The 12,500-nt window shown below is 34.6% G+C and overlaps 1 protein-coding gene and 1 long non-coding RNA gene across 3 annotated transcripts in view; one reads left to right on the top strand and one right to left on the bottom strand.

Annotated features, from left to right (window-relative positions):
• LOC136843766 (uncharacterized) overlaps positions 1–12,500 on the bottom strand; it is a 164,817-nt gene that overhangs the window by 64,358 nt on the left and 87,959 nt on the right. The window lies entirely within an intron of this gene.
• LOC136843767 (uncharacterized) overlaps positions 5,866–12,500 on the top strand; it is a 27,913-nt gene continuing 21,278 nt past the window's right edge. Inside the window, exon 1 of the long non-coding RNA XR_010854669.1 lies at positions 5,866–6,058. This is a non-coding gene — a long non-coding RNA (uncharacterized lncRNA). The remainder of the gene's footprint in view (positions 6,059–12,500) is intronic.

Genomic DNA, 12,500 nt, shown 5'->3' with positions numbered 1-12,500 from the left:
ACAAATCGTCATAGCACAATCAGGTAGGCACCCGTAGCCTAGTATGTTTAAGAGTATATGAAAAAAAGCACTAAGGCAGGCGTTTTGGCATAAAAAGTGCGCAACGGAAAGAAAGACCTGACTTGGGCTAGATCAAATTTGAACCCGGATTCCCTCATCTAGGATGTGCTATATTTTCAAAAGTGGATCTCAGACAGGCATTTCTCCATGGATGAAAATTCTCAAAAATTTTGCAACCATTACAGATTTAAAGCAATATCGTTAAAACGTCTACCATATGACATAGCTTAGAGGTTCCGCAATATTGCTGCAAACAATGAACAAAACATTTGCAGGCTTGCATAGAGTTCTGTCTTCACTGATGACATTAGTTGCACGTAAAATTAAGAAAGAACTTCGAGACAGTTTACGTGCAGTTCTGAAGAGACTAGAATAACTTAATATCAAGGTTAATAAGAGAAAATATATTTTAGAGGTCGATTCAATAAGACACTTAGGATTTATCATCAATGATGAAAGGGTCCACAAGAAAAGGAGTAGAGTTACGGCAGTGCATTCAACAAAGGTACCAGGCACTGTCAAGGAATGACAATCATTATGAGGCTTGGTAACATTTATAAGGAAGTTTCATTTAGAACTTGACTACAATTGCACACCTTTTATACTATTTACTGAATAAGGATGTTGAACGGGATTGGACAGATGCAAAGAAAGAATCAAAGCCGAAGTAACCTCACCCACAGTCCTCGTCGATTACCGAATGGATTTGTCAATAAAGTTGGTACGGTACTTGATGTTTCAAACGTAAGTTTTGGGGGCAGTGTTAGTACATGTAATGCCAGATGGAACAGAGATGCCTATTACATTTGCCTCTAGTTCATTTAACAAGGCAGAGAGGAATTCTTCACAAATAGACAAGAAAGCACTGGTGTATGGAGTAAAGAAATTTCATATTCATCTATGGTAAGAAAGAGTTCACATTAGTCGGACCACAAACCCTTGTTGGCAATTATTGGTCCAAAAGCAAGTTCACCTACGTTAATAGCAGCACTACTGCGACTATGGGCTCATTAGTAGCACTTGATTATAACAGGGTACAGACCAACACCAAGGATGGGAATTGCAGTGCTTTGTCAAGATTACCAGTAGAAAAGGTACTAGAATATTATGATAATTGTATTCTTTTGATTTTCACATATTACTGGTTAGATTGAGTATGAATGGTGGATTGCAACAAAATAATCCCAAATCAGCAAGAATGCACCCATGGGAATTACCAAGATATCCTTGGCAACATATACATACAGATCTTGCAGGACCTTCCCAGAGTTAGTCATAGCTGAAACTAGTGGATGCATGTAGTAAATGGACAGAAGTACTGTAATATCAATGTAAACGTCATCAGGTGTAACCATAAGTGCACTCAAGTCAATTTTTGCAACACGCAGTCTGCCAGAAAGAATAGTGACTTACAATGGTCCACAGTTCACTTCATATCATGTCATTGTAAGGTCATACAATACTAAAGATAAATGGCTACCTGGAGAGTCTATAAGGAAGATGGGTCATTAACATTACAGTGTGGATGTTGGTGGAAAGATTGTAAAGCATAATTTTGATTAGTTCCAACCATTTAGTGCTAATCATATTGAATTACAAGATTCAGATACCTCAGAATTAAATAAGCCCGATGTTCAAAGAGCTCAGCAAGACGTTCTGTAACTAAATGTAACTTCTGAGTTCATTCTTGCACCAGCTCAGAACAGACTTAGAAGCACTCTCCAATAAAATGAGTAGAGGAGAGCCTCCTGAGAGATTTGATTTATAAATGTTGATGAGCAGTTGTTCAGTAACAAGGAAAGGGGAAGGAGAATGTTATGTAAGTTTAATTACAAGTAAACGGGGAGACTTTCCTACAAGGTCTCATATGTAAGTGCAAGATATGTAACTCTGCAGTGCAAGATATCTGATGTAACTATAGAAGGAAATCTCGTATGATGAACGTGTTCAGGTATGGCAAAGTATTACTATGTACAGTATAAGTACTGCAGTGTTATTCACATGTTTGGCATCCAATCCTGTTTGGACTACCTCAGGACTATGATTCTGTGAGTTATCTCAAGTAATTGGATGTGATTCTTCATTGCATGCTTAGCTTAATGGTCAGGTGCTTTACATTGTGTCGTTTATACGTTCATATGTTTGTATCTTTCTTTTTTTTTTGTCTCTTGCTACGACGTAATCAGCCTAACAAAGTGCAGAGGAAGATTATCTATAATTATCGACCTACATCCAGGATATTTTGACACTGCCAAAATTGCAGAGGTGAATGTGTTGGGAGGCCGAAGGTATGAAACAGAGGTAGCGAGTGCAGATAAGCGAAAGATGCAACGGGTAATGTTCATTTTCGATGTGAAGTTCACTTGTTGAATGTGAATAATGGAAGCTTCTGGGATGAATTACCAGTGATAATATGCGATGGGGTTAATAAAGGTTGAAAGGCTGACGAGAAACGAAAAACGACAAAGATATGAAAAGGTTATCGTAGGAGAAAGTCACGTAGAAGGAATGGGAGAGAATACTTCATAAGGACTAAATCATACCTTAATTTTTGGAGGTATGTATTGGATAACTGAAAACTGCCGAGTTAACCGCGTAACTGAAATGTTAAAACAAAACTGCCTTGATGTTCAGGAAATTCAGAGGGTGTGTGCAAAGTAGCCATGGATGGGGATTTGTACTATACTTTGTCTACTTTATATCTGTCTATATATATATATATATATATATATGTGTTGTGTATGTGTATATATATATATATATATATATATATATATATATATATATATATATATATATATATATATATATATATATATATATGTTCCTTTTCATTCAAGAGTTTGGGGATGAATGTAGTGGTGATACATTTTGTCTCCTAACAGACCACTCTCCGAGGAAACTGATTTTCGTGACAAGAAATTATTATTATTATATTACTATTATACAATAGGTGTGCGATTATTTAACGTTTGTTAAAGAGGGTTTACAAGTAACAGAATCAATTTGACAGCTAATATTTACGACTGCTGGAACGTTTGCCTGTCTACCTCGTGGCTGCAAGGGCTGTCTACGGAATTGCCGTTAGAAACCTGCTCCCGTTTTCATATGGTTACTTAAAGGGACATATCAGCTTCCAAGTGTTTGCAGTGAATATATTGTCGAACCATATTGCGCCCATGTTGGTTTGTAATGCGGATATTGTTTGTCAAGATGTGTTCTGTCAACATTCCTTTGTTTTTTGTGGTGTGCAGCTATGTGGACAATATCGCTGCTGGGGGTTTTCTGAACAATAAAAATAACGAAGGTTATTCAATGGTAGCTAAAGTTGAAAGCTCATTGTCTCTATTTTGTATAATTGCACTGCATTCATTACTATCATTCTTATGTTTTGCATGTAACACTAATTGCACTGAACATTACCATTTGTAACTTATATTTGGTATTTATTTTCTGTCTGCATAGTGTAGACAACTTTTCTTGACCAGTTTTCTAGGGCTATGGATTTGCAGCATATTATGTAATAAGTAATTGCAGGAACCTCTTTTTATACTTAACTAAACCCAGGAGGATCTACATAAAGTTCTTACCTGTATCGCAATTTTACGGGTATGTGCACACCACTTTTCCATTGAGAGGACGAAGAACTGGGTTACAAAGTAGAGGAGGAAAGACACGAAACGGTGTTTTAGGAATCCCCCTTTATAGAAGTGTCTAGGGATTCAAAAGTTAGACGGCACTTTGGGATTACTCTGACAACCTCTTAATGAGAATGGAAGATGATTTTTATTTGTATTTACAAAAAAGTGAATGATTTTGAAAGTATATAAACTGTAGTCAGAACGATTAAAAGCTCGAGGACATAGTTTGTTGTTCAAGTTCTGTCTTGCACTGAGAAGTGGTTGAGGGAAACATTATTCGGTTTGCGAGAAAGAGCAAATGGTGATAGACAAGTTAGAATGCTAAAATGCAAGGGTTTTCGTAACATCCAAAAGAGCACCGTGTATCATACAATCCGTAAGAAGCTTCGTATTGTCCAGTATATATAATGCTTATTTTCAAGAGCATAAGTGGCACTGTTGCTCTGAAATATTCCGGAATTAAATGTCATGGCCGTTAATGTCTCATTTAATTCGGAAGCTACTCTATTTAGAGAAACTAACGTATGAGTATGCGATGTTCATATGACGTTGCTTTATATCCACAAATTCAAAAGGCCGCAGTCCAAGAAAAGTTGCCAGACGATAACTCATCTATAAAAATGTGTGTGTGTGTGTGTGTGTACAGTAGTTTTAAAGGCATGTCCTGTATTTATGGCAACTGATATCCATATGAAAACAGACACTTACAACAGTGCAATTATTTGGCAGTATATTTCTCGGCTACGACCTTCTGAATGACATGGTTATTTGAGATGTCAAAGACTCCAGTGTGGCTCGTTAAGCCTAACAATTTAGATGACTGCTGTTTGTCGTGATGTTAGTGACCACTTCCAGTCTTACTCTGAAACTTACTTAGAGGAGCTAATGGACTTCTCTTGTTCGGCGATGGTTTGTTTGTGAGGTAGATTTTGCTGGTTATATTTGTATATGCGTTCACAGCGCCAAAATTTCTGTGCGTGAATATTGTCATCTTCGCGCGAAAATATCATAACCCTAATTAGATGTTGCATGTCGCTCTTTATGCTCGAGTATTCTCCTGGGGATAAGATCAGTTTAGCTGTGTATTGTTCACTTTTTCAGATAGTGAATAATCTTAACTCTCACACTTATGACGTCATTGCAATTTCCACGAGGTGCGAGTTGCAACATTTTAAATTGTCTTTCTTTCCATCATCTGCAGGTTGGTGTTCATCTGTACTCGAGTAAAGAAATAAATTACATGTTATTTTGAGCTGTAGATCTCTTAATTGTTTTGATAATTCCAAATTTTAGTCTTGAGTGAGGGGTGGGTTGGGCTTGCCCTATTAACTTTGGTTATTGATATCTCTGAGTTATTTGTGGTGATGCTACATATTTACAAGTACTGTATATTCATAAGTTTATATTGTGATATCTAATTGTTGATTGGCCTCTAGCATAAACAAAATGGATTTGCTGTATTTTTTAAAGTTTTTGTGTCATTAATTACTTCGCATAGTGGAGAATACTATGCTAGGCTTTTTCATTTTTTGAATGGAAAATACTGATTAGAATCTGTGAATAGCCACTCTACTCAAATGCTGCAGCTAAAAAAAAAAAAAAGTGTCATCCTAGTTTCAGTGTTTGGAATTTGATGGCTGGCATTATGGAGGGGTCCAGCCTTATTTTTTAAAAATATTTTTAATTAGAACGAATTTGAGAAGATTCCGTTCAATATCAATTCATCAGTTGTCTCAAACGCCTTTATTTCAGCACCTTATATATAAGACAGTTTTCAAAAGGCTGTTCTCTCAGATGGAAATATTGCTGTTGTCATAGTGTGGTGTTTTAGTGTCCTGTTGCTCTGATATATATAAGAATCAGTAGCAAACTACGCTGTCAAGGTTCCTTTCGGTTTTTGCAGGAATGTGCGTAACTGTGGCGAGAAAAAGTGTATCATTTGAGTTAAAATTTTTGTTATAAATTTATAACACGAACTTGCTGTTTATTAATACCACTTATTTTATTTTATTTTTTTATATTTTTGGCTAATTGCTTTTTGGTTTTCGGAGGATCTGTTCATTATTGAAGAAAATTATTCAAGAAATATGTTGTGAAACATTTTTCTTTTACATTTGGGAAATCAGAGGAGCTGCTATGAACATTTTCTTATTCTTCATTACAGAGTTTTACTTTAGCAAAACATCATCATTGGAAGACAGTTGATTTGATCAACTTCGGATAACAAGAGGGAAGCATTTTTTGTTAGTTACGCACGTGATAAAATATTACCAAACATATTCTTGTCGAATTCAGGTTCTGAATACTCAAAATGACTTTGCATATAAACTCATCTCCTGCCAGTTCAAACCTGACTGGTAATTACAATTATAAACAAGGCTAATAATGCATATTTTATTATATATATATATATATATATATCTAATATATCACAAATACTAATATACAGATATCACTGTGCATCGAATTCAGTATACCTTGGGAATAAGCTACACACAAATGACTTTGCAGTTGTTAAATATATATATATATATATATATATACTATATATATATAATATATAAAATGTGTATATATAAATATATATATATTAATTACAGTTATAGACGGTGGACTTGATATATATATATATATATATATATATATATATATATATATATTATATATATGTATATATATCTTAGGAAGATCAGACAATCAGTACTTGTTTAATATAAAAATATATATATATATATATATATATATATATATATATAATATATAAATATATATATATATGATATATGTATATCTTGATGTTATATATATGTATATTATATCGTATATATATGTTATATATATTATATATATATATATATATATATATATATATATATATATATATATATATATATATATATATATATATATATATATATATATATATCTGAGGAAGATCAAAACAATCAATGAGGACTTGTTTAACATCAAGAATGTATATCAGTCTCCTGGATTTATATACATACAATGGCACTCCCTGAGCACACAGCTTTGTGTGTATCATCAGACTTGTATGCCTTGTTTTCTTCCTTATCTCTTCTTGATCTTCGTTTAACTTATCTACCTGAACTGAGCACTTAGCGCGTTCTACTCTGTGTTCTTCATTTCCCCGAAATTAGTCCATACGTACCTTTTGCTTTTGCCTATTCTTGATTATATCTTAGATCTCATCCGATATTCAAGAGTTCCTTCTTGTTGCCCCGTATCCCTGGTCTTTTTTCCCAGCGGACTGATAAACGTTCTTGACGTTAAACCAGTCCTCATTCATTTTCTGATCCAACAGCACCAGAAGGAGAAAAACAACAAAGGCTAGAAGTTTTTTGTGAGGTCAAGAATAAGAGACAAGAGGGGGATAATCTGGCTGATATACCAGAAGCAACGAAACCCAAATGTGCTTAAGAAAGAATTTACAGTTTATGAAGTGGAATAAGTGATAAACTTGTGAGGTGGAAAACACCAGTCTCCGTTGGGATCACTGAAAACAAAATGACACCTCGTATACTAACTGTATCGACTGCTTCGTAGAATATGTAATGAAGAAGCAAGCCTGATGATTCGGAATTGAGAGTCAGCTAATATACCAAAGGAAGGTCCCTGACTGATGTGGTAACAATAGAAGAATTGACGTAACTTGCTTGCAATGAAAATATTCTGAGTGCTTATTCTGGAGGGGAAAAAATTGATAAAAAGGTTAGTGATGAACAAGCTGGTATAGAAAAGGCAGGAATTGCACAGATCAAATATTTGTGGTAAGACATTGTGAAGCAGTGAATTTAAAAACCCACTTCAGACGGGGTTCGTTGATTACGAGAGGGCATTTGGCAACGTCCACAGACCGCTGTTATAGAAGGTCTTGCGTCACTATGGCATTCCCGTTAAGAATGTAAAAGTAATTGAAATTATCCGTGAACGATGTAGATGCAAATGTAATGCGGAAGGGGCCTTGTCAAGCCAATTTGTAGTAAATAGTACGGTGCTACAAAGATATGATATTTCACCTTTGATGGTTGCCCTTTTCGTAGATTTCATAATGAAACAAGTGGTCGGAGATGGAGGGGAAGGTTTAGATTGAAGTAATAACAGAAAGTTGGCAGGCTTAGAATATGCAAATGGTGCCGTTTTAATGAGCAAAACAGTGTAAAATTTACACAGTTTGCTTAATCATATGTACGTCATACCTAGAGAGGATTAACTCAAAATGAAACTAAGAGGAGAAACAAGAAGGATAGTGTATGCAAGCCGATGAAATAACATTAGATGAAGAAAGGATTCTTGAGGTTGAATTTTGCAGATATTCAGGAATGGAGATATCCGGTACAGGTTCTCTTGAGTTGGTATTTAGTGAAAGACTACAAAAGCTCGGATAAACAGTAGAGAGGCTGAACAACGTTGACCAAAATAAGATTACACATAAGTTTAGTATGATCAATATCACTTTATGGACGTGAATCGTGGAATGGTATTGAAACTGTTTGAAAGGTTCTGTCGATATGAGAATAACTCTTGAAGAAGAATAACAGGAGTCAGATGGCAGGACCGAGTTAGAAATGAGATCGTAAGGGAAATTACAAAAGTTCCGTAAGTAGATGAGATTATAATGAAAGACAGGGAAGGAGATGGCTTGGACAAGTCTTTTCACAACCCACGTAAGAATAGTACAGGAAAGTGTCAGCTGTGCTTTTACGGGCACCGGAAGAGTTGGAAGACCCGGACCTAATTGGGTGACAACAAGGAAAAGGGAGGGTGTTGATGGGTGACGATTTCATATTTAAATGCTCACAGATATTAAGCCACAGATATCACCTTATATCAGATTCAGTATACCTCATGAATAAATTGCACACAAATGGAATGATAATTGATAAAGTGCGTCGACCCTGACCACAGTTGAAACCTGGGCGTTTAGTTAATTGCAGTGTGTGTATGTGTATGTATGTGTATATATATATATATATATATATATATATATATATATATATATATATATATATATATATATATATATATATATATATATATATATATATATATATGTGTGTATGTGTGTGTGATTACATTTTAAATTTTTTTCCAGGGGTAAGGTAAAAATAAATCATCTCCAGCTTGCATACGCAAATGGTTCCGGTTTAGGGTCTCGGAACAGGCTTTAGTTTTGCGTGGTGATCAGATCCGGAAAAACAGGATTTTTTGAGGTAGTATGCAGTAAACTGAATTGGTGGTGCTTTTTTTTTTTTTTATTACATTTGACAATCACAGGGTAATGCCGTACACAACCTAATTTTGGTTAATGTTAACTGATGCAGGGGAGAGAATACAATGGAAAATCAACACACTACAGAACCCACACTAGATTTTGGTAATTTCTGCTGTAAATAGAAAATAAGGAGAATAATGTTAATTCATTTTCAGAGACTTCTTTTTGTAAAGTTTTAGTCTGCCGTTACATTCTTGAGACTGGATATATATACTTGCACTTAGTTGAATTTTTATGCCTATGTTAAACCTTTGCTTATCGTAGAATATTACAACATAGCACTTATATACATTCTCTTGATATTTATATACTCTTGATGGAGAAATTCCGCTTGCAAAAGCTTAAGGGAACTAAGTATATAATTGTGGATAATGCACCATTAATCGTTAACGAAAATTGACTATTTCCTTTGTTACAAGTTTCAGGAGTTTTATTTGTTTATTTTTTTTTTTTTACTTATTCAACCTATGATGTGTGAAAATGTTCCAGACATGGCATTATTTCATTATTCATCTTACTGAAGAAATGTTTAGTCTAGTAAGGCAATGGTGGTATTCAAAATAATCGTGACTTGAAATACTATCAGTGAATGCAAATATTTACAGTAAAGTTCTTCTTTTATGCCATTATTACCAGCAACAATACTAATATAACAATGAAAATAATGAGAGAGAATTTTGCACTTGAGTCATTCTGAAATGACGAAAGTAACGAAAATTGATTCCCGAACAAACTAACGATTGTGTAAAAACGACAACAACAAAAAATCGTTTTGCTTTGTTCTAGGACGGGTATTATTAAAGGTTTAGCTGTATTATTATTCAAGGTAGTGTATATTCAAAGCGGTGCACTCTGATATTCTTAAACCTCTTTCTCCTGTGATGGTAATTTAAGAACAGTTCCCGTTGTGTACAGAGGCATTTATGTGTATCTTTGTCGCGTCATCAGTCTCCAGACCTCATATATGATTAAATAAATCGCATAAAAACGCATATCATCTCGCTTGCCCCATAATCTGCCGTTCAAATATATTTAAATTTCTTTGTAGACATGTTAGTGTATAGTTCGGAAATTTGGAGGTTTGTTTGGTAACTGCATACGGTTTAACAGACTGTTGTTTGTTATTGTTATTGTAAGATGGTTAATACACTTATTTGTCACTGCGAAAAAATATAAAAGAATTTACCTTTGGAATCAAAGGCTGAAATATCTTTTGAATACTAGCTTTTATCCGGTAGCAGGTGCTCCACTTTGATTATAATAAATTTATTTGCATTTGTGATATTTGAAAAATTTCGAATCTATGCAGAGAGTATGGTAATGGCGACGCGTTTTGAACTACAAATAGTTTTTAGCTCAATCCGCATTGTACTTTTTTTTTTTCATTCGGGGCAAATCTTAAAGGATTATCATGGATTGATCAAGAAAATATTCAATGCAAGAATTAATGCGTGATTATTTTTGTTATTATTAGACAGATATTGCTTACATTTCTTTGTAAGAAAAATCATAGCATGGGTAAAGAGCTTTAACTTAAACATAGAAATCTTTGTACCAGAGGTTTTAATTTTTTTAAAATTCATTTTAGAGAATGGAACGTTCGCTTTCTCGGCTAAGAAAGAACAGAAATGGCAGAAACTAGCAGAAATTGTTTAATGTCCAGGAAACTAAATTATTATACGGTATGGTTTGCAACCTAACCTTACATGTATTTATGAAAATATTTTGATATTATAGAGTATACTCTACCTTGTTCTTTAATGGATGAGCAATTATGATTCAAAGGGCATGCATACTAAAATATTTTATGCACTCGCATATTCATGTTTCATATATTTATGCATGATATTGCTGCAGTAAGTTGTAATTCTACTAACATGGTCACAGTTTGGCTTGAGTATGTGAAAATTTAATGCATGAAATAAGCGTACTTAAGCTGCGTGCTTGTGTATTTTTTAAAGGTCTAGAAGTGGGAACAGGTAGGCAGTTTATCTACGCTTAACCCTTAACATAATGATACGGAAATGCACTGGTGAATTGTTAACTATCTTGTCCTGTTATACAGGACATGAAAAAGTGTCAACACAGAGGAAAATAAACGCATGTCTCATGCAACAAGTAGAGCGCAACTCGAGGTGGGCAAATAGCACTGTTACAAATACCCAAGATTACTGCAGTGAGTCATTGCAATTTAAGGAAGGTCACGCGAGGTGTAATTAAAATTACTAATAACGTTGTAACAAGTCTCTGCTCGCAAATATTGCCTTTAGTTTATTATCCCTGCTCACAGTGGTGTCAACTTCTGTTATTTCAGAGAGAGAGAGAGAGAGAGAGAAAAGACTCCCTAGGCAAATATTGAAGAAGGGAAAATTATCTGATTTGTGATACGTAGATTAAGCAAAACTTACTGTTCACAAGCCTTAAAAAATGAGGATGTTTGCTGAAATAAAGTAGAGATTCGTCTTTGTTATGCTTTTGTATATGTTTATGATTCAAGTAATTTGAACTTGAGGGCAACATAAAACAATTTAAGGCAATTTCCAACTCTATTCTTTAAGTTTTAACAGAATGTAAGTGATCAGATGACCATATGAGCGAAAAGATTTCAATTTAACGAGAATTGCAACTCACAGGGTTGGAGAAATAAACACCAAATGATTTAGGGATTTGAAGTAAACTTTCTTCCTCAGGGAAAGGGGAATCCCATCTTCCTGTGAGCACCTTGTTAATTAAACCATTTTTGCCTTGTGTTTCAAGCCTGATAACACTACTGATTCTTAATCCTAATAACTTAATGAAAAAAGGATTCAGTATAGACAATATTTTCTATTATTCTTATAATTTCAAATAGTTTGTTTGATCCGCGTAAGTAATAGACTCCTTATAAGGTTATTATTGACGCAATTAGAGATTACCAACTTTTTCCCTCCGTTTGTGCATCTGTCTGCATGTTTGTCCGTTTGTTTGCATGGTTAGAAATTTTTTGTCTAAACTTGGTCCAAAGGAAGACCATCCATCGTGAGGTGGGAATGAAGGAAGTTGTCAGTTTGCCTGTTCGTTTCTTATTACCCATCAGAGCGTCAGTCGCTCTAACCTTGCCGGCAACTCCGCAATTTAAGTAGACGGGATTTTAGTCATAACTTTGTCAACTCTGCTAAAGATACTTTAGTTTATTAGGCGGGATTTCAGTGGTGTCAATCTGTTATTTGCTAGATGAAAAGTAGGCATTAGGGAAAATTTCAGTCAGATTCAAAGTCTTGCTAGAGATAAAAATGGGATTTCAGTCATTCAGTCTTTCTAGAGATACTGAACTTGAGGCGTATAAAAGATTTCAGTCAATCAGTCTTTCTAGAGATACAGTAGACGGGATTTCAGTCAGTCAGTCTTTCTAGAGATACAGTAGATGGGGTTTCAATCAGTCAGTCTTGCCAGATGTACAGTAGATGGAATTTCAGTCAGTCAGTCTTGTTAAAGAAACCAGTAGATGCGATTTCAGTCAATCAGTC

This window comes from Macrobrachium rosenbergii, chromosome 12 (genome assembly GCF_040412425.1).
Source record: "Macrobrachium rosenbergii isolate ZJJX-2024 chromosome 12, ASM4041242v1, whole genome shotgun sequence".
NCBI lineage: Eukaryota > Metazoa > Arthropoda > Malacostraca > Decapoda > Palaemonidae > Macrobrachium > Macrobrachium rosenbergii.
This window is presented reverse-complemented; position numbering and strand designations above follow the sequence as displayed.